Below are 20898 nucleotides of genomic sequence, written 5' to 3' on the forward strand. Positions count from 1 at the left end.
CCAGGACTTCCAAGGTCTGCCTGGTGTTTTGCACAGAGAAACTGCTCTGTAAACAAATGCTGAATGAATGAATGAATGAATGAATGAATGAATTGTTCTCCTTAGAAGTAGCTACGAGGAACCCAGGTCCACAACTGGCTGGCTTTTGACGGGGATCCACACTTGTGCTTCGACTTAGTTTTTCTCTCTAGTTTCACAGACACTTAGGAGAGTCCTTCCAGTACCTTTTTCCATCAGATCGTCATCGAAATGTAGGTCAGAAGTAAAGAACACGAGCGTCTATTGAAGAGTGGCATCAATGCATTAAAAGGTACCCTGGTGGCCTTAAAGATTTAATGCAGCTTTTTAAAATGGCTAATTTATACACTGGGCTGGTCCGGCTCACCCTGGCACACTAGATCACATTATACAGAAAAGTAGATGGAACACACATATAATAGGCGGTAGCTGGGCTCAGTTATGACCTTATTTTCACTGATAAAGACAAATCTCATAATTCACTGGTAGCAGTCAGTCTTTTTTCTTTCCCTGGACTCATGAGGATATAAGTCACATCCACTGAGCCTGCTCTGTGTATGACAAGGAAACTCTGGCAGCCAATCATCACAAAGGTGATTCATTCATTTGCATTCAGATATCCTGTTGGTTAAAAAGCAATAAAAATGTTTGGGGCTTTTTTTTCCCCCCCACACTATAAAAAGTGGCTTACTGGTAAAATATACGCCTTCACTCATCTTGCAGAGCTGCTATAAAAAATAACATTTGGCAGTGGGAAGTGGGACTTTGCTTGAGGAACTAATGTGTACAGATAATATTTATACATTTCTTAGATGGCCATGGACACTTGTCAAGGCTTTCGTGTTCCAAAGACGCATATGGATAAAATTTGCTGTGGTGTGGGTCTTGATTGTTAAAGAGTACACGTGGATTTCTAAAGTGCAAGGTTGCAGAATGAAGTGGTAAGAGAAACGAGGGGCCTGGAGCAGCGGGGGTGGCGGGTGACGTTAGGCAAAGTACTGAATCTGACTCTCACGCCAGTCGTGAGAAACGCCATGCTTTCTTGGCTTCACGCTTTCCCTGCCTGCGTTCGTTCCCTCTCAGATCGGCTTGCCCACGCCAGCTTCCACTTTCAGCCCTGTTCTGGGAGCCCTGACTTTGGCCAGAGAGGCCAGTTGAGGGCCAAGCAACCCGGTCGGGGCCTCAGAACGCTAGGCTGTTTCCAGGAGACGCGAAATGGCTCAAGGAAAACCAAGAGGCAGCGTCAGGGGAGTGGAGGATGGAGTGATCCAGAATTGCTGAAGCCTGGGTGCCCTGCTGGGGCAGAAATCCAGTAGGGAGCCTGGATGTTTATTTCCAAAGCCGGGGCTGCATCCTGCGTTATGCTCTGCGCTGTGCTGAGTACAATGTTGGATAAATGTTAACAACAGCAGCCATAACGATGATGGCAATGGCAGCCGTGGTCACTCCACCTCCTGCCTGCCAAGGGAATTTGAGAGATTTCACCATTTCTTGTGATGGGCATCGGTGTACCCAGGATCCCGGCCCCCTGGTATTTTCCTGTTCTCCCATCTGTTTGGAAAGACCCTGGGGAGGTAGGAAAGAGGGCCCAGAGACTAGTGCTTTCTGCACATCCATCTTCAGAACAGTCACTCCGAGAATGAGCAAATGCCCTTCATGTGTCTTGTCTGCCAATTAGACCCCTCTGTCCGCCGAGACCCTTTCAAAAAACAATAATGAAACCTTCATTTTAATTATTCTCTTTCTTGGTCCCACTTCAGGACTATGCCTTTTAAATAAGTTACACCAGAGTTTCTTCCTTCTCATCTCGCTCCTAATTAAGGACGGTGGGGGGTATCCTTTGGTCTTATTTTCTTATAATTTTAATTACACCGATCTAGGCTTAAAACAGGACCCATTTAAGTGCTGAGAAGATATGTATTTTCTGGTTCAGTGAGTTTTTTCCTCCCACGCCTCTTCGAAGAGGACATAGTCGAGAAACGGAGCTTCTCCGAGCACCAAATCTCGCTAAGCCTGCCTTGCCCTGGACGAAGGACCGGGAGCCCTGGAGGGGACCCCAGCTGCTGCAGGAGGGCCTCGTATCTTCAGGAGGACTGACATCTTACCATAAGGAGCAGCCAACGTGATGAAAAGTCAGATTGCGGATGACAGCCCCAGGAAATACCCCAAGGGAGCGCAGGGGTGTCTCTCGCTAAACGGCTGAATGGTCTGCGAGTTTCTCTTCCCTGCCCTCCACAGCACTTGGCCTGGTCATGCTTAGAAGGGCGGTCATCATGCCGTTTCTCTTCCTCCTCTTCCTTCCAGATCCTGGTCTCGAGCATGGCCTTGACTTCCATGAGGAGTACTGCCACTCTGCTTCGTAGAGTCCACATGATTCAGTGGTAAGAGACTATGAGATCTAGGAGATCAAGGCCAAGGTTTGAATCCCAGACTGGCTGATACTTGTCATACAGTCGTTTTTAAAAATTTGTTTAATGTCTATTTATTTTTGAGAGAGAAAGAGAGAGAGAGAGAGAAAGAGAAAGAGAGAGAGAGAGAGAGACAGAGCACAGGTAGGGGAGGGGCAGAGAGAGAGGGAGACACAGAGTCTGAAGCAGGCTCCAGGCTCTGAGCTGTCAGCACAGAGCCTGGCACGGGGCTCGAACTCATGAACCGTGAGATCATGACCTGAGCCGAAGTTGGATGCTTAACCATCTGAACCACCCAGGCACCCCAGATACTTGTCAGATAGTCTTGGGCAAATGATTTCCCTGTTGAGCTTTGAGGTCCTCTTCCAAAAAAAAGGGGGGGCTCATGATATCTACTTGGCAGGGTGGTTGGGCAGGACGCATATGACAATGAATGTTAAGGGAAATATGCCTCCCGGCACGAGGTAGGTGCCCCCTAAACCTTGTTGCCCCTTTCCTTTGTCAGATAAGTATGGGCAAGTACCTGGGAGGGTGGGCAGATATCTGAAGAACTGAATTATAAAGATAGTAACACACATAAACAATAAAGATTATAAAGATATAATGAAATAAAGGTAATAAAGATAACACACAATGAAGATAAACAAAGATAGTAACACACACACACACACACACACACACACACACACAATGTGTGTCTTGTCCTCTCTGCTTGGCCCATCCTTTTCTTGCGTTCCTTTTTCCTGCCTCCTCCTTCATAAGGTTTACTCTGATGGCTTCCAGTCCACATCAATCTTGTCCAACCCTTTTGTACCTATTGCCTCAATCACACGGCTTAACATTACATCAGGTTTCACGAGGGTTTGTATGTTAAAACCTTCTCTCTCTCATCAGGTGAGCTCCTTGGGAAGGGACTAAGCGGGATTCTTTTTCCCGAGTTTTTGCAGTGTCCAGCGCTGGACCAGGCATGCAGTAAGTGTTTAATAATTGATTATTAAGTGAAGTGCCATTATTAGTCCCGCCTGAGGGTGGAGACTGTGTTTCATTTTATTATTATTATTTTTTAAATGTTTATTTTTTGGAGGAGAGAGAGAGCACACAAGCAGGGGAGGGGCAGAGAGAGGGGGACAGAGGATCCGAAGCAGGCTCTGTGCTGACAGCAGAGAGCCCGGTGTGGGGCTTGAACTCACGAACTACGAGATCATGACCGGAGATGAAGTCGAACGCTCAGCCGGCTGAGCCACCCAGACGCCCCTAGAGACTTTATTTCATATGTTTTTTTGTATCTCCATAGCAGTTGAGGCGCGAAGCAGCTAGACATTCAGGTACTCAGTTAAACACTTGTCAGGCTAAAATTACCTTTTGTTTGACAGAAGACTTTGAAGGGTGGTTAGCCGTTGATGGGAGAAGGGCAGCAAGAGATGGAGGAGGAAAAGCCGAATCTATAAATGGCTCTGAAATGCCTGGGATTTGGGACAGTTTGTAAATCATGCTCGGGCAGGGCAGAAAGCGCATCATAAAGGGAGTTTGTGGAGACCTGGCTTCCGGTCTCAGCTGGGACAGACAATTGATCTGATATGGCTCCTCATAGGCCAGATCTGGAACCAGGTGGCCCTCTGGCTTTTGGTCAAAAGGCAAGTTTCTTCTGGACACAGGAGCCCTTTGGAAACTTGTCACCTCTCACTCACCCTATTGACAGCTCCTAGTTTCTTCTGATAGTTTGATCTTGGCCCATAATCCTTAAATAGACAAAACTTCCAAGGAAGCTGATTTGCATTGGATTGAAAGTCAATTGGGCTGCTGCAGGAACATGAGATTAGGCCTCAGGGGAAGGAAAGGCAGTTATTTTTCAGCTTTCTGCAGGTCAGAGGCAGCAGTGGGGCTGCTCCTCTTGGAATGGTCCTGAGAAGGTGACCCTCTGTGTTCCCTAAGTGTGACCAGGAAACTCAGCTGACCCCTTCTTCAGGCTGCTTTCCGTTTCTCCCCTGGCCTGTCACGAGGCTCACTGTCCTTCGACCTGTGTGCACCGCCCTGACTCCATCCTCTTCTGGGGCCCTGGCTGAAGGACCCCTGCAGCTGGTGGCCAATGTGTTCCCTGACCTTGGGAGCTCAGTTCTGTAAGCCTTTGTGCCTCCAGGTGTCCGCTCAACACAGCGGATGATACAGGAACTGTGGGATGCGGCCCCGTAGGTTACAAACGCCAGCAACAACAGAGCCCCGCAAAAAACCCAGGCCCCCAGTTTTGACCTTGAGCTGGTTGTCATGCTGTTCTGGCCACAACACGCCGGGGTGGCCTTAAATGCACAGAACCAGGGGGCAGGGTAAGTTTAGCTTTGTCACTGTCTCACACCGCCTTGTTTCTCTTTCACCCAGCCTGATTTCTTTCTCTCTTTTTGCACTACCCCAGATTACGAGGGGCAGGAATCTTTCCCAGCCGAGCTGGATGAGCGGTCCAGGGCGGCAACGGAGCCGTCCTGGAGGGGGCTCTCCAAGTGCACAGGCTGCTCGCTTCTATTAATTCACAAAGCGCTTTCCGTGAGGGAGCCAGACAAGCAGCATTATTATTATCATCAATCACGCCGCGCTGAAGAAACTGAGGCAGCCGAGGGAGTGGAGGGCCGCTAAGCTGGCTCCTTCAATGGGAGGAGGAGGAGGAGACGGTGAAGGTGCGAGCAGCCTTCTCCCGCCAGCTGCCAGCTCGGAGGTGAAGAGGCAGAGGGATGCCCAGCCTGTGGGAGCCGCATTTCAGACCAGGCGCCCCGCCCCGGCCAGCCGTTTTCTTTTTCGGGTCCCTAAATCGAATACATTTTGATTCAATTTGGATGTTCTGGATTAGTGGAAGGGAACGGGGTTTAAAAGAGGTCAGCTCCATTACTCAGCATTATTAATGATGTTGTCGACTGTTAAAATCTCAAAAAACTAGGAAACTAATAAATTTTACATATTGACAAATCACAGATGGGTCAGGCAAATGGATAAATTCTGAAAAGTATTTAATATCTGTTAAGAGGACAGAATGATAAATTCAATATTGAAAACCAATATCAGATTCACAATTACAGGCCATTTATCATAACCAACTGCATGGACAGCATCTTTTTGCAGGGAGCATGGTGTGATTCATAAGCAGAGACCCGGAACAAGTCCATATGAAACGAGAAATAAATCTGCTTTACATATTGGAAACTTATTTCCACTTCCTATCTTTATTGCCAACAATAATGTTAGCTTTCAAGAACAAATTGTTACACATTAAACCCATGCATAATGAGCCCAATTGAGTAAAAAACTTCCCTAAAAAGAGCTTTAAATTATTCCAAATTGGGTTATTAGCTTTAGCTCTAATTCCACGGAGAGGGCCCACCAGTCTCATAGTAAAGTTTCAGCGCTTAACCCGACAGTTGGTTTCCCAGATTGGGCCCCAAAGTTCTGGCTTTGTTCTTTCTTCTCCGACTCCAGCCCCCGAAAATTGAACACGGTCACGGTCACGCTAAGGAACAAACGGGGAGTGTTCGTGAAACAAATTGTAAGAACATTGCAATTTACATTTTTGATTTTAAGATGCATGATTCTGCATCCTTTGAATATTTGAGGACCTGTAAGCAAATGGAATGATTTGAATTCAGACCCTTGCTTGTCCTGGCCAGGACACCAGCTCTGTCAATGTTTTGATCTAACGACATCCGAGGATCAAGTGGCAGGGAGGTGACTTGGCTGTAGACATCTGTCATTTCTCTGGCTGCCCAGGCTGATCCAGCTGGCATGTCTTTAAAAAAGACAGAGGATGGTGTTAAAATTTTTTTTCCTTTATCTCAAGAATGAGGTGCTCAAGGGGTGCCTGGCTGGCTCAGTCAGTAGAGCCTTTGACTCTTGATCTCGGGGTTGCAAGTTCAAATTCCACATTGGGTGTAGAGATTACATAAAAGTAAAACCTTAAAAAAAAAAGAGAGAGAGAGAATGAGGTGCTCACATGTAGAAAATTTGGAATGTGTAGGACGAAAAAAGCTTCGTCCCCTCACGGAGGTCACCAATTACATTTGACATGTGTCTTTTGTGTCTTTGCTCTCTTTTTTTGCTGTGCGTTTTCTTTACATAGTTGAGGTTATGTGTTTACAATTTTCTGTCCCATGCAATCATAATTTTGATGCTTATGTAATACTCCATCATTTCATAATGAACCCTTTCCCTAGTACTGAGCACTTAGAGTGCCTCACAGCTTCTCTCTGTTATAAATGACATTGCAATGACCACCTTTGTGCACTCATCTTTGGGTGAATTTCTGATTATTAAGATTTATTCCCAGAAATCTCATTGTTGGGTTAAAAAGTGTGAACATTTAAAAAACCTGTGATATATACGAAGGCAGAAAAGAGAATTTTATGTAAACCCCTCATTCATGAGTTTCTTAATTGTTTGGGCAAGCTGCTGCCATGGTCCAGAGGTGATTGGAGTCAGATCCACCTAAGTTCAAGTGCTACAGACTAGCTGGGAGACTAGCAGGGAGACTTAACCACTTGGAACCTCCATGGTTACATCTGTAAAATGGGCCTCACGATACCTTCATCTCAGGGTTGATGTGACGATAACATGCGACAGTACCTATCAGGTGCTTCACACAGCGCCTCCTGACACACAGTAAACACTCCATAAAAGGCCAATAGTATTGGTCTTCATGCATTTTTTTGTGGCAGAATATTTTAACTATGTCCTTATAATATGCATAATACGTATAGTATAATACATGCATATATAGTATAATATAAAATATAATAGAGTATACTACAATAAATACTAATATACTAAAAACATATTATTAGTATATATTATGGTATATTAATATATATACCATATTAATATAAGTATATTACATAAGTATAATATAAGTATATTAATTATATACTTAATATAATATTTAATATTATTAATTTAAAATTATTAATATATTAATATTAATATAATAATTGATATAAGTATATTAATATATGTAGTGTATTAGCATATATAGTATAATAATATATAATATCATGCATATATAATACATATAACACATATACATAAAGGCATCATATCATCTTAAAACCTTTAAGCTTTGATGATATTCTCCATTACCTCCAGGATAAAATTCTAACCTATCAGTCAGTACCCTTCACCATCAGAGCCCGTTCGCCTTTCCAACCTTCTTCTCTTCACTGCATTTGCTCCAGCTGCAAATGTACCATTCTTGAATGTGTCGTATATCTCCCATCACTGTGCGCATGTCCCTTCTTTCTCCAGCGCTTCCTTTCCCTTCTTTTCACTGGTTGCCAAACCAGACTTACGGATTCAGGTGTGGCTCAGTCATCACCATTTCCACCAAGCCTTCCCGATACCTCCCCAGGCAGGAGGAACATGTTTGTCCTCTGTGCTCCCACAGTGCCTGTGTATACCTGGGTTGCAGCTTTGCGAGGTCTCATGTGTTATAGCAGGTAAGGTGCATTTCCGTCTCTCCCACTAAACCGGGGGCACTATAAAGGTTAAGATCATGTCCTATCAATCTTGGTTTTCCTTCATGCCTACTACAGTGCCTGACACCATAGAAGGACTCAATCAAAGCTTGTTAAATGTAACATAGGTAGCGGGTATGATCAAAGAAATCCATAAATGACACTTAAAGGCAAATTGAATTGCAACCGAATTGAAAGCTGATTGCACTTTAATTTTTTATTTATCATGGGATTTAAATTGTACTTTGGGCCATTGTGAAGTGTTTTCTAAGCCTTGGAATACTTAATGCTATTTGTAAAGTGTTTCTAGGCAAATTATTGAGATTTAAAAATGTGCAAGGAATTTCAGAGGACCCTGTGTAAACATATATCAACATATCTCTTGGGGCGCCTGGGTGGCGCAGTCAGTTAAGCGTCCGACTTCAGCCAGGTCACGATCTCGCGGTCCGTGAGTTCGAGCCCCGCGTCGGGCTCTGGGCTGATGGCTCGGAGCCTGGAGCCTGTTTCCAATTCTGTGTCTCCCTCTCTCTCTGCCCCTCCCCCGTTCATGCTCTGTCTCTCTCTGTCCCAAAAATAAATAAACGTTGGGAAAAAAAAAAAAACATATCTCATGGGAAATTATAACATGTATTGGTGATATAGATGCAGATACTGGAACCCAAGAAAGAGAGACTGTGGAGTTATTGGGACCCTGAATTTCTTGCCTTACTTATATCATACTACGGTGAAAGCTGAAGTTCAAAACAGTTTCCATATTGACTCCATATACCATTTAACTACCCTGCTAAAATATCTGGGTCATGTCTAATTGACAAGTATTGCCATTATCGTTATTTTTGTCTGTTTGGCTCAGTGCTGGATCTCCAATACCTAGAACAGTCAGAGGCACTCAATCAATATTTGCCAAATGACCAAACGAATCAGCCATCACATTTGGTAGGGCCCAATCTGCATCCATTTGGGGTTGTTTAGTTCAACTTGACAAATCATTATAGAGTGCTTTCTGTGTTCCAGATGCCTTGCCAAGGAGGTGAGGGTATGAAGATGAATGGTATATGGTTCCTGTCTTCATGATCTCGACATCTGGTGTGGGAAGCAGACGTTGTAACAGATAAGTGCAGCGCGCGGTGGTGAGTGAAAGAGAGGCCTGGGTACAGGGTTCCAGGAAACCCAGAGGAAGGGGGTTCAGTCCAGCCCGGGGGGCTTCAAGGAAGATTTCTGATAGGACAACATGCCCAAGCTGTCTTGCTGGATGAGTAAGAAGAAAGCTGGAAGGGTGCTCCAAACAGAGGAGATATCACTAGTAAAGACAGGGGTATGACATCTCATTCGCTGATGCTTCTCAGAAACATTCTTGGTGGCCTACTGTGTGCCAGATATGTGGCAGCAAACCGAACGGAAGCCCTTTCCCTTGCTCGCGTTCCAGTAGACACAGGGCCTGCAAACCTGCAGCATCGCTGGAGAACCAAGAGCAGAGCGGGGAGCGGTGGCAGAAGGGACTGAACAGCAGGCTGGCGCTTCGTTTTATGTGAGAATTGAGTTGGTACCCTACCTACTTCCGCCGAGGACTTGAGGCATTTATAAAGAGCTAAGGGTTTGCCAAACGGAGCTGCGACCGGCCAGGAGTCCCAGACCCCCTCCTGAGGTGGGCGGTTCTTCTGCTCCCTCCAAAGTCTCTCGGTCACTGCAGGGAACTGACTGCTAACAGGGCTGGAGAAGTGATGCTGCCCCCCGGGACCCTGGGCACTCCTCGAAATCCCCTGGGGTTGACTCAGTAATTTGGGTTGTGGCGCACGGCAGGGAGAGCCTGGCACACACGGTGAGAACATTGTAAATGCCCGTTGGATGAAAACATGAGGGATTGGACGTTATCTGTAAAACGAAGGGGTGGCCAATCCCTTGGAGCTTTGACTTGAGTCTAAGAATGAGTAACGGTAGGAGCTTCCCGGAAAGTAGGGATGGCCTCCTCAACCAACACTTCACTCCACTCAAGTCAGAGGATAAATAGCCAAGAAGAAAAGCTGTGTGCCATCCATCCATCCAACATTAGGCCGGGCGCTGTCTGAAACATTGGCGCCATTGAAATGCCTTTATGAAAGTCACCGTCCGATGGCGGCAGGTAGACCGGTGAAGAGATAATCAGATGGCAGTGATTCTGAGAACGGCAGAAATAAAGTCGGGGGCGGGGTGGGGCGGGCAGAATACTATGTCGAATTCAGGACGTGCAGATAGACTGGGGTGGCTCTCAGGTGTCAGGTAGGATGTAAAGGTCGGCACACGGATGCAGGTGAGGAGGAGGGAAGTACTTAGTGGTGTATTTTCCCCGATCATCTGTTACAAATACAACGAGAATAGTTTCCAAGAAGCATGACCACACAGACTTGGTCAGAGGCTTACTATCCACCTAATGGTTTTTATTATCATTACTATTCCTTTTTTATAAATGTTTTATTTATTTTTGAGGGGGGGGAGCGGCAGAGAGAGAGGGAGACAGAATCTTTTTTTTTTTTTTAATTTTTTTTTTCAACGTTCATTTATTTTTGGGACAGAGAGAGACAGAGCATGAACGGGGGAGGGGCAGAGAGAGAGGGAGACACAGAATCAGAAACAGGCTCCAGGCTCTGAGCCATCAGCCCAGAGCCCGACGCGGGGCTCGAACTCACGGACCGTGAGATCGTGACCTGGCTGAAGTCAGACGCTTAACCGACTGCGCCACCCAGGCGCCCCATGCGCCACCCAGGCGCCCCGAGAGGGAGACAGAATCTTAAGCAGGCTCCAGGCTCTGAGCCCTCAGCCCAGGGCCGGATGCAGGGCTCGAACCCACGAGCTGCGAGATCATGACCTGAGCCGAAGTCGGAGGCTTACCCAACTGAGCCACCCAGGTGCCCCTATCATTACTATTCTTTGGACAGCATTCATTTACATTTGCTGCGGACCCCAAATCAAAGCAAATCAGAATATGACAAATGTGTGTCAGTGAGATGAGGTATTTGATGGGGAAGGCATTATCTCTCTGTGGTGAGTAAGCAGTTGACCCTGCTGGGCTGCAGCCTGCTATGGCATAAGGACCATTGCCAGTGATTTAACTCTGGCCCCTGACAAACCACATTTTGTAATTACTTTTTACCCATACGCCATCATCATTATTATAACCGTAACTTACGTAAAACCTGCATACATGGATATGCTAAGTTCGCTCACTGACTTCCAGAATCCCACATCCTCCAAGGACTTTCAGGAATCTCCATGATGCCTCTGAAAGCTGCACTTTGCATCTGATTCTCTCATTTCGGTAAAAAGAAGCTTCAGAAATTCATGTCGCTCGCCCGCAGTCTGCAGAGTTCCCTCGCTTGGACAAGTTGGTCTTGGACAATGTATACCACATAAATCACTCCCAGATCATCTTGTGCCTGTGGGAGGACTAAGGGCTTAAGACGAGAGCATTTCACAGCATCATATTCGGTGCCTTTTCCTGGCAGACATGGAGGAGAGGGAACAAGAGACCCAATCCAAGTTTGCCCGGATGCAGGGAAATTCGGTGTCTAAATGCCACATTCCCTGGGACTGTGTAATAAATAATCTGTTATAATAGTGGAGCATCATAGCAAATAATAGTGTAATAATGTCATGATGATAACCTATAATTTAAGTAAATCTATGAAAAGCGTAGAATGGAGAGATTTCCAGCGCTGGCTTCTGGGAATGAGTCACAAACTCAATTCCTAGTTCAAAGCAATTGGCACTTCTGACGTTTAAATGTAAATGGGACTCTACCAAACTCATTAAATATTCAATCCATATTCAAAGTTATTAAATATTGAACACGATCTAATAAATACAACCAAGTTAATCAAGACTTCGATTGGTGGCTGCAGGTTCATAAATAGCTTGTGAAAAAAGGTTCGCCACTCGGATTTTATTCAGATATCCCCCACCTCCCTCCCCTGTTTTTTAGGTGAGTGCAGGAATTGTATTATATGCACGTGCAGACGTTTTGCGTTGTGCTGGTGTTTACGTAGGTGTGCTGGGTTATCTTCCCTTGGCCATCTGCGTGCTGGGCAGGACGGCTGAGTGTGGGTATGTTGGAGGATGTGTCTGTGTGTGTTATGTGAGCGGGGTTAACACTGGTGAGTTACCTTGGATGCTGGCTGCTGTGTGGTTTCTCCTCGGGACCACGTCAAGGGCTAGGACACAGGGAGCCCACAGTCCCCTCTAATTCTTTGGAGGGTATGCGAAGGTTGCTTCTTCTCGGGGTTGTGTAAGTAAGAGTTGGTGCCTGAGAGCGAGTGCCTCCTTGAATTTTGGCCCCAGGGCCCTTGCTTGTGCCAGCCCTATGGTGCAAGAGCGGGTGAGCAGGCTTGAGTTCAACTGTGGGTTCTGTCACTTTTTTCTGGGACCCTTGGTTTCCCCTTCTGTGAAAGGGGATGTTAATGCCTGCTGGAGAGTATTGCTGGGACAGTTAAATGAGACCACGTGTATACCTTAGTAATAAATTGTAGATATTTTGCTTATTCTCTTACCAAGGCAGAGCCCTATGCAAGGGTTTGTGATAGACATGGAGGTAAGGAAGCCCCCAGATGCTTTTGGGTGTGGTGGGAAAACAGACATTTTCCTAACCCTGCTAATAAGGCAGGTTTCTCACCAGAGGAGCTGTAAGATCCTATGAGTTCTGAAATTTTTCTGTCATTCAACAAATTCCAGTTATCCCTGATGCATTTTCTGTGGATGTTCCTCCCCGGGGCTTTGAGCCAGGGCTCTGCAGAAAGCGGGAGGGGAAAAGGTGACCCCTCAGCAAAGAGAAGAGGGAGAGGGAAGGAGAACAAAGGGAATCCCCTGTACATCTACGCAGAGGGGAGGTGGGGAGCGTGCCGGTCTGAGTCCTGGACATTGTGTCTTGTGTCCTAGCCTTGTGATAATTTCTTTCTCTTTTAAAAATTGTAATGGCTTAAAAATTTTTTTTTTAATGTTTATTTATTTTTGAGACAGAGAGAGACAGAGCATGAACGGGGGAGGGGCAGAGAGAGAGGGAGACACAGAATTGGAAGCAGGCTCCAGGCTCTGCGCCATCAGCCCAGAGCCGACGTGGGGCTCGAAACCACAGACCGCGAGATCATGACCTGAGCCGAAGTCGGACGCTTAACCGACTGAGCCACCCAGGCGCCCCCAAAATTTTTTAATGTTTATTCATTTTTGAGAGATGGAGAGAGACAGAGCATGAGTGGGGGGGGGGGAGGGGCAGAGAGAAAGGGAGACACAGAATCCCAAGCAGGCTCCAGGCTCCGAGCTGTCAGCACAGAGCCCAACGTGGGGCTCGAAACCACAGACCGCGAGATCATGACCTGAGCCAAAGTCGGATGCTTAACTGACTGAGCCACCCAGGTGCCCCTGTTTTATTTTTTTAATTAACTAATTAATTTATTGTTTAATTTACATCCAAGTTAGTTAGCATATAGTGCAACAATGATTTCAGGAGTAGATTTCTTCATGCCCCTTACCCATTTAGCCCATCCCCCGTCCCACAACCCCTGCAGTAACCCTCTGTTCTCTATATAAAGAGCCTCTTCTGTTTTATCCCCCTCCCTGTTTGTATATTATTTTGAGTGCAAGTTTTTTGACTTACAGGGTTGATAATTCAGAATAGTGGACTTTCGTCTCAGATCATGCATTTAGAGGAGTACCCGCTCTTAATGTTATCACAATTTCCAAATAAACTTGTCGCGGGGTTGAACATCTACACAGCAGTGGGATGTGCAGGGCAGGGCTCCCGTGAGCAGGCTCTCAGGGACTGGCAAATGAATGATGGATCATGGGTGCTAACCTGACCCCGAGCCGACCCTCAGAGATGCTTGCTAAAAGTGTTCCTGGCTCTGTTGGGACCTGTGTCCTTGGAGGCCTGCCATCTGGGCGGAGAAGGTGCAGCTTTATAGATCTGTGTGGCTTTTTAGAGTATGGCAGAAAACCAGGCAATCCCCAGCCCAGCGCAGAGGGGGCCAGTAACCCTCAGCTGCGAGATTCACGTCTGGCAGTGTGGCCGCGTGGGGGAGAGAGAGAGAGAAAGAGAGAGAGAGAGAGAGAGAGGTGGGGGAGCCGGCTGCTTCCTGTGCATTTGCTTGTTGAGATGGGGTGAAGGGTTATCCAGGGAGACCTGCCCACCTCCCAAACCTGGTCGAACCAGGGTTTGGGAATTATAAATGGGTGCCCACCACGTAGGTGTGAGGGTGAGAGGCATGGCGGGAGGTGGAACATATAATCCAAAAGGGAAGAGGAAGGAAAACTGTGCACATACCTACCTTGTATACTATAACTGCTAACAGTTATCAAGGGCGACAATGTGCATCATTTGGTTTAATCCTCAGGGCTCACGGCATTGTAGTCCTTCCCACCTTTACTGACGGGACAACCGAGGTTAGAGAAGCGACCGGCTGCCTGGTATCCCAGTTAGCAAGTGGTGGCGCAGGAGAGCAAACCCAGAAAGTTCGGCCCCCTTCTCTTAGCCTTTGGCAGCCCACAAAGTACAGCATCTCGGAGCTGGAGAAACCCTTGGAGAACCTGTCTTTCTGCTTCTTCATGGTCAGGTGGGGACACTGAAAGGCAGAGCGGCCTAGTGATGGACCAAGGTGACACTGCTGGTTAGGGACAGCCCTAAGATTTGACCAGGATTAGGGGGAAGCAGGAACCAGGCTGCAGAATTTTAGGAGGTGCTGCCTCTGCCCACGCACGGCCCTGAACGTGAGTGCCTCTTTATATGCTGTGCCCTAGGGGCCTGACCTGCTTCACCCTAGTCCCAGCCCTGACCAGATGCTTCTGGTTTTGGGGGGGGGGGGGGCGGTGAACTGCAGAGGCCCGGCATGGGTTTATTTATTGGATTTGATGTCCCAAGGCAGGAAACTTGATGGGATATTTGTGTGGGGTTTTGGGGTTTTGCCAATATCCCAAGGCTGGTCTCTACCCAGGGCTGGATGGAGGGTCTGCTTCCTGTTGGTACCATGTACTGAAGGGGTTAAACTCTGGCCCCAGCAACACTAGGAGAATCACGATCCCATCTTGACGAAGCAGGGCTGCACGATGGGATCCGTGGGAATCAGGGCTCTCCTCTGGGTCCCACTGGGCTGAAATGTGGGAATGCCAGGTAAGGCCTCTGTAGGTGGGACTTGCCCCATCAGACCCAGAATGACGACTCTCAGCGGTTGAGCTGAGAAGGCAAGGCGACCAGACACAGTTACAGACACACATTCCTCAAAGCTTTAGACAACCTGTGTGCTTCATTTGTGACAAATTCCCGGGGAGAGCTGTGTATAGCACATTTGCCCCAGTCTGGGCCTTCCTGCTCTTGTCCGAGTTTGAGGAGAACAGACAAATCGCACAAGCAAAGCACCCGCTGCTACTTATCCCTGAGAAGCAGAAGTGTGCTGGTAAGTCCGGCATTGCTTAGAGAGGAGTGGGGTTGGGGAGGAGGGTTCCCTTCTCCACACCTGGGCCAAGTGTTCCTAGGGGCTCACTTCTCCCCCAGGAGTGCTGTGTGGGGCAGCCAGGTGGCCCAAGGTGGAGAAGGCTTCCTCCTACCGGCCCCTGGGGGCCTGGGGCTTGGGATAGGCAGAGAGACTGGAAGCAGTGCATTGGCTTGGGGCACCCTCTCATTTCCCCATCATCAAAGGAGCAATGGTGCTCTAGGCCCTGCCTCTGGAGTAGACCTCTGTGAAGAGGCAAGTCCTTGCTCAATTCTTCGTGGGCCTCAGTTTCCTCATCTTACCAGGCTTGGCTCAACCCGGCCTGCTCAGGGGTTTGACATTATAGGAGCGCCCTCCGCCCAGAAATTTCTCAAGCCGGTGTCTGGAGTTCCAGTTTCCAGCTCTGGCCCATTCCTCTCTCTCCTCAGCCTGTTACCACCAAGCCTGGGGGCTCCCCGGCTTCCCTCCACATCCTAGGGGAGATCTCCCATCCGGAGGCAGCACGCAGGGCGGGCGTTACTGACCCACCAGGAGGGAGGGGGGAGTAGGGAGGGGAAAGGACAGTAGAGACGAAGTGGGGGGAGGGGGGAGGTTAAAAGGAAGAGAAAATACGAAGAGACACAGAAAAGGGTTAGAGAGAGAAAAGAGAGATGGGAGAGGAATGAGCAAAAGGGAGAAAAGGCGGGGTGGGGGCAGGGTGATGAGAAGGGATGTTGGAAAACCCAGAGCCAGAGTAAAAGAAACCCAGAGGAAAGCTGGAGAGGGACTGGGCGATCGGAAAAAGCGAGAGAGCGAGCAAGCGAAAGCAGGGTCTGAAAGGACCCAAGCGGGAAAAAGAAGGGGGGAGGGAGGGAGCCACGAGCAGGGAGGAGGGAGCTGAGAGGGGAGGGAGGGACCGAGGGACGCGGGGGGTGGGGGCTGGCTCGGCAGCAGCAGCCGCGGCTCCAGCCGCCCGCCGGCTCGCTCACTCGCTCGCTCGCTCGCCGAGCCCGCAGCTCCGGCTCCTGGCCCGGCGCTCCGGCGCGGCTCCGGCTCCGGAGGACAGGACCGCGCGACTGGCCGGCCGAGCCCGGGGCGGCCGCGGAAGCAGGTAGGTGGCGTAGCCGGGACTGCGAGGACGCGGAGCCTGGAAGCGCGGGGGGCACGGGGAGACGGGGGTGGGGTGGGGGGTTGGGGTCTGTGGTCCGGGGAGGGGGCTCTGCAGCCCCGCCACTAACTTTCCACCGGCTCCGCGGATCCCCGCTGCCCCGCTCGGCGCGGGCTGCGGGAGCCGAGTTTGGCGCGGGGAGGAGGAGAACGCCGGGGGGTCGGGGCAGGACGTGGGGCGCCCGGCGTGGGCAGGCGCGGGCCCTCCGGCCGCAGTCCGGGCGCGGCGCCCGCGGCGGGGAAGCCCCGAGCGCAGCGGCGCGGCGCGGTGGTCCGGGGAGGGCGCCAGCTCGTCCGCCGGCGTCTGGGGACTCCACCCCCGAGCCGCCCCGAGCCGCTCCGGGCGCGCCAACTGCGCGCAGGGCCTCGGGCGCCCTTCCGGCCGGGGGACGCGGCGCGGAGCCTGCGGGGCGCGGCCGGGCGCCTCTCTGCCGCCGAGCCCCAGCCCGAGCCTTGCGCGCCTTCGCGTTTTGGAGGTACGAAACGGACTGCATACTCCTTTCGTTTCTTTTTCATCCCGCCGCCCCGGTTCTCTTCGGGGAGGTCTGGGACACCGGACAGCCCCGCGGGTCGACTTCCCGGACGTCCCTCCAGCTCTCGGCGGCGACCCCCAACTCCCGAAGTTAAAAGAGAAGCGAGACACTCCCAGTGCGCGCCTGGAGCGCGGTCCCGAAGTTCCCAACTTCTCGCCCAGCCTTGGGGTGGTTGTGTTGGAGGTGGGGAAATGGTGGTGGTTTGTGGCCCCTTGGAGTCACAGAGCGCAGCCCCCTTCCTCCCAGACTTGGTTTATTTTTCCTAATTTGTTAGGGAAAAAACCCCAACGATTTAAAAAGATGCAACATTGTTCCCCGCGGGCGTCAAGGTCCGTGAGTGGGATGGAGCCCTGACCCGTCGGGAACCTGGGAACGCAGAACCTGGGCCGAACAATTTCCGGAGTCCCGGAACCCCGGGCTGCTTTCTCCCGGACCTGGGCTCCCGAGCTGCATCCTCGGGTAGTCGGTCTCGGGATCCTTTCCCCTTAGCCCGCGCTGCGAGGTTGGTCGGCCTCCTTCCCGCGTGGTCGTGTCCTCTAGAAAAATATTTCAAAGTGGCTCCGCTTCGGGATCTCCCACTTCGTCCGCCCGGGAGCGGATAAAGCCGGGTCTCTGGCAGGTTGGAGGAGGCCTTTGGGTGGTTTGGGATCCCGGCCGTCTCGATTCGCTCTGGCCAGGGTGTTCGTGCCCGGGAAATCAGTGCGCCCCACCATCCCCCGCGCCCTGCCAGGGAAGCAGGGGTTAATTCCCGGGCCAGGTGGCACCGGGCGGAGGTTGGCCGGGGCTATCGGAGCACGCGGGGGGCGTGGGTCCGCTGGCTTCCGGAGTCCGGGAGACCGGATTCGCCGCCTGTGCGGCTTCCTCGGAGCTAGCTGCCCCGGCTTCCCCCCTTTCTTTGTTGGAGTGCTGTTGGAGAGGTTGTCTTGAAAGGTTTCGAGCAGGTTAAGTGGGACCGAGAGCTGGGGGCTTTGCGGACAGGGTTCCTCCAGGCTGGCTGTCATTGCGTGTAGGTTGGGCGGAGTCCCCGGGGGTCGGTGAACCGACCACCCGGGAGTACTCAGTCCTCAGCTCCTTTGGCGGGTTTTCCCCGGTGCACACCGCCCACCACCTCAGTCGGTTGCGCACACGTTGTTTAAGCCTCTAGAAATTCAAGGACCTTGCAGTCTCCACCTCTTCCTCCCATCTCACAGACCTGCAAACGGACGCCCAGAGAAGTGAAAGGACTTGGTTAGAGCTGGTTAAGGGGTGCAAGGGAATGTAAGCCAGATCTTCTGACTCCTAGTTCAGGGTTTTTTTTTTTTTTTTTTTTTTTTTTTCTTTCTAGTACTCTGTGCCGTGGTCATCTCTTTCTTAGCACCCGGCAGGTGTGTCCAGTCAGACCACAGCGTGCCCTTGGCTGGTGTTGAGAACTGGATGTATGTGAGGTTAGAGGCAGAGGACTGGTCTCTGGATTCTCTCGTTGGCTTCTGTGCTGTGATCACCTCCCAGGATAAATCACTGAGGTGACCATTTGTTGCACACCTATCCTGTGCCTGCACCGAAGTCTGCAGGTAAAGGGAGCCCTGAGACCTGGCCCAGCCCCATAAAGTACCACCCAAAGGGAGGGCATTCGCTGTCTTTTATCCAAGGAATCCACTCTAGACGTTCTCACGGGAAATCACTTTTGGAGGGGGCAGAATTACGGATAGTCCCTGGAGAAGGGAGGATTTGGAATTGAGCCTTGGGTAGATTTCTGGTTGGGGGCGGCAGAGATGGGGGGAGGAGTGTGGGGCACAAGGCTTGAGCATAAGGAGAGTGGTAGGAGAGCTCAGGGCTTGTTCAGAGGCTGATGGAAGGACGGCAGAGTCAGGGCGGATGAGAATTTGGCTTTTAAGAGAGAAGCAGTAGGACAGCTGGGTGAGCCAGCTGCTCAGAACACAAACTCAGAACGTGTCCCCAGAGTCTTCTAGCGCTAGATCTAGGGTGAGCAATTGGATGGGAAGTCAGCACCCCATGACTTTTGCTTTCAGGGTTATATTCAGCCTTTTGCTTTTCCCTTTACCCTTTTCTCCTTGTTCCCTGGGCTTTCATATACAGTAGTTTCTTTGCCCCTTTCCATCCATAACTTAGAATTTAGATACTTGAGGGTTTGGGACCTACTGTTGTACCTCCTATGGGGAGGGCATTTACTGTGCTAGGAATATTTAGTCAACAGACAATTCTCAAGACCATACTTTTTGCCAAGCACTGGTCTAAGGCTTGGGGATATACCAACGAATCAGACAGGCAGAGCCCCATACCTCATGATGCTGACATGCTAGGCTCCTGTTCTCCGTGATGTAAAGTCTAGATGTAGAATGGAGGCAAATACACAAAAGATGTCTGAAGAAATGGGACAATATAACAGAGATTCCTGAGCCTCCCCACTCGTGGTTCAAGGCTCTGAGGACAAAGGCTTGAAGCTGTTGGCTATGAGACTTGGGGATTCTGTGGTCTTCCATGACCCCAGCTTCTGGTTGCCAAGGGTAACCCAGAGGCAGCTGCATTGAAGACCTTAGATATGGCATTGGAGAACTGCTCCGTCAGAGTACGGGTGGGGGGAGAGAGCTGGTGAGTGTTGGCAACTGTAATCTTGCTACGTATCCATAGAGACTGGTGCCAGGAAACCATATGCCTCTTAAATTCCAGCATCCACAGCTCCTTTGTGAACTCTGTAGCCCCATTGTACAGATGGGTAAATGGAGCCCTGACTCTGCAGACTGGGACGGCTTTGCAGAAAGGAGCCCAGCACTATAGAGTCCAGGTATTCCTGATCTCCGATTCAATTTAAAATGATGCTCTTGCCTTCTTGTTTTGTAGACCAGTGGTTCTCAGACTTCAATATGGAAGGCTCCTGTAAACACAGATTGCTAGGCTCCACCCCCAAGGTTTCTGATTCAGTGGGCCCAGAATGGGCCGGTGATTTCGGTCTGTAATGAGTTCCCAGGTGGTGCTGATGCTCGTGGTCCGGGACCACACTTTGAGAACCACTGTGGTAGAACAAGAGAAAGTGAGAGATTTTTCTTGAGCTTATGCAGTAGAGGAACCTGGGACAAAGGCTGTGATTTAACTCTAGGAACTCCCAGAATTTGCCTCTGTGTAATCCCCTCCCGCCCCCCCCACCCAGGAGGCCATAGAATTAAAAGAATATTTTATCTTCATCAGCACACACACAGAGGATATATTGCAATATAATTAGGGAATAAATAGGTATCATGTGTTGGATGTAGACTCCATGCCCCGTGGCTCTGTGGGGGTTTATTATAGCAGCGGTTATAATTGCAAAGGTGTCATCTGCTTTGAGAACCCTTCATGAAACTTTCATGGCCTGGGTGGTCAGTGTCCAAAAAGGCATGTATTCTTTATTTAAAAGAAAGAAAGTCCGACAGATTGCTTCTTCTGCTAATGGGACTGTCTGTGTTTCCTATGACGGTAACTATGCAATGTGTTCTTAGAGGAGAGAGAAAAAAAAAATTGAATAGCCAGCGTGAGCAGGGAGGGGCTGGAGGAAGTCCACATCACAGGTTTACAGATCTGTTTGTTGAACATTTCAGAATGTTTTGAAACTGTCTGTTTCACCTATATTTCTGATGTGCAGCTATATCTCAGCGGGAGGAAAGGAGGGTTTATGTTTCAACTTAGCTTGGTTGGGTAAATGTAATAGCACATTTTATCCCCAATGTGTTAATTAGACTCCAAAGAAAAGAACCATAAAAGGGTTGTTTTCCTAAATGCTGGCATTTTTCATCTGGATCCTATTTATTGATTATTTTACAGTTGAGAAGGAGCAAAAAAAAAAAATCTATGTTTTTATAGCAAATAAAGCTGGCTGCAGTAATTATGC

At 49.5% G+C, this 20898-nt stretch overlaps 1 protein-coding gene across 5 annotated transcripts in view; it reads left to right on the top strand.

Moving 5' to 3' along the window:
• The first annotated feature begins 16353 nt into the window (after positions 1-16353).
• MEGF11 (multiple EGF like domains 11) overlaps positions 16354-20898 on the top strand; it is a 356748-nt gene continuing 352203 nt past the window's right edge. For all 5 annotated transcript variants that reach the window (XM_047862853.1, XM_047862848.1, XM_047862850.1 and 2 more), the window contains exon 1: positions 16354-16447. The gene's annotated coding sequence lies outside the window, so the exon portion shown is untranslated. The remainder of the gene's footprint in view (positions 16448-20898) is intronic.

Source organism: Prionailurus viverrinus, chromosome B3, assembly GCF_022837055.1.
Source record: "Prionailurus viverrinus isolate Anna chromosome B3, UM_Priviv_1.0, whole genome shotgun sequence".
Taxonomy (NCBI): domain Eukaryota; kingdom Metazoa; phylum Chordata; class Mammalia; order Carnivora; family Felidae; genus Prionailurus; species Prionailurus viverrinus.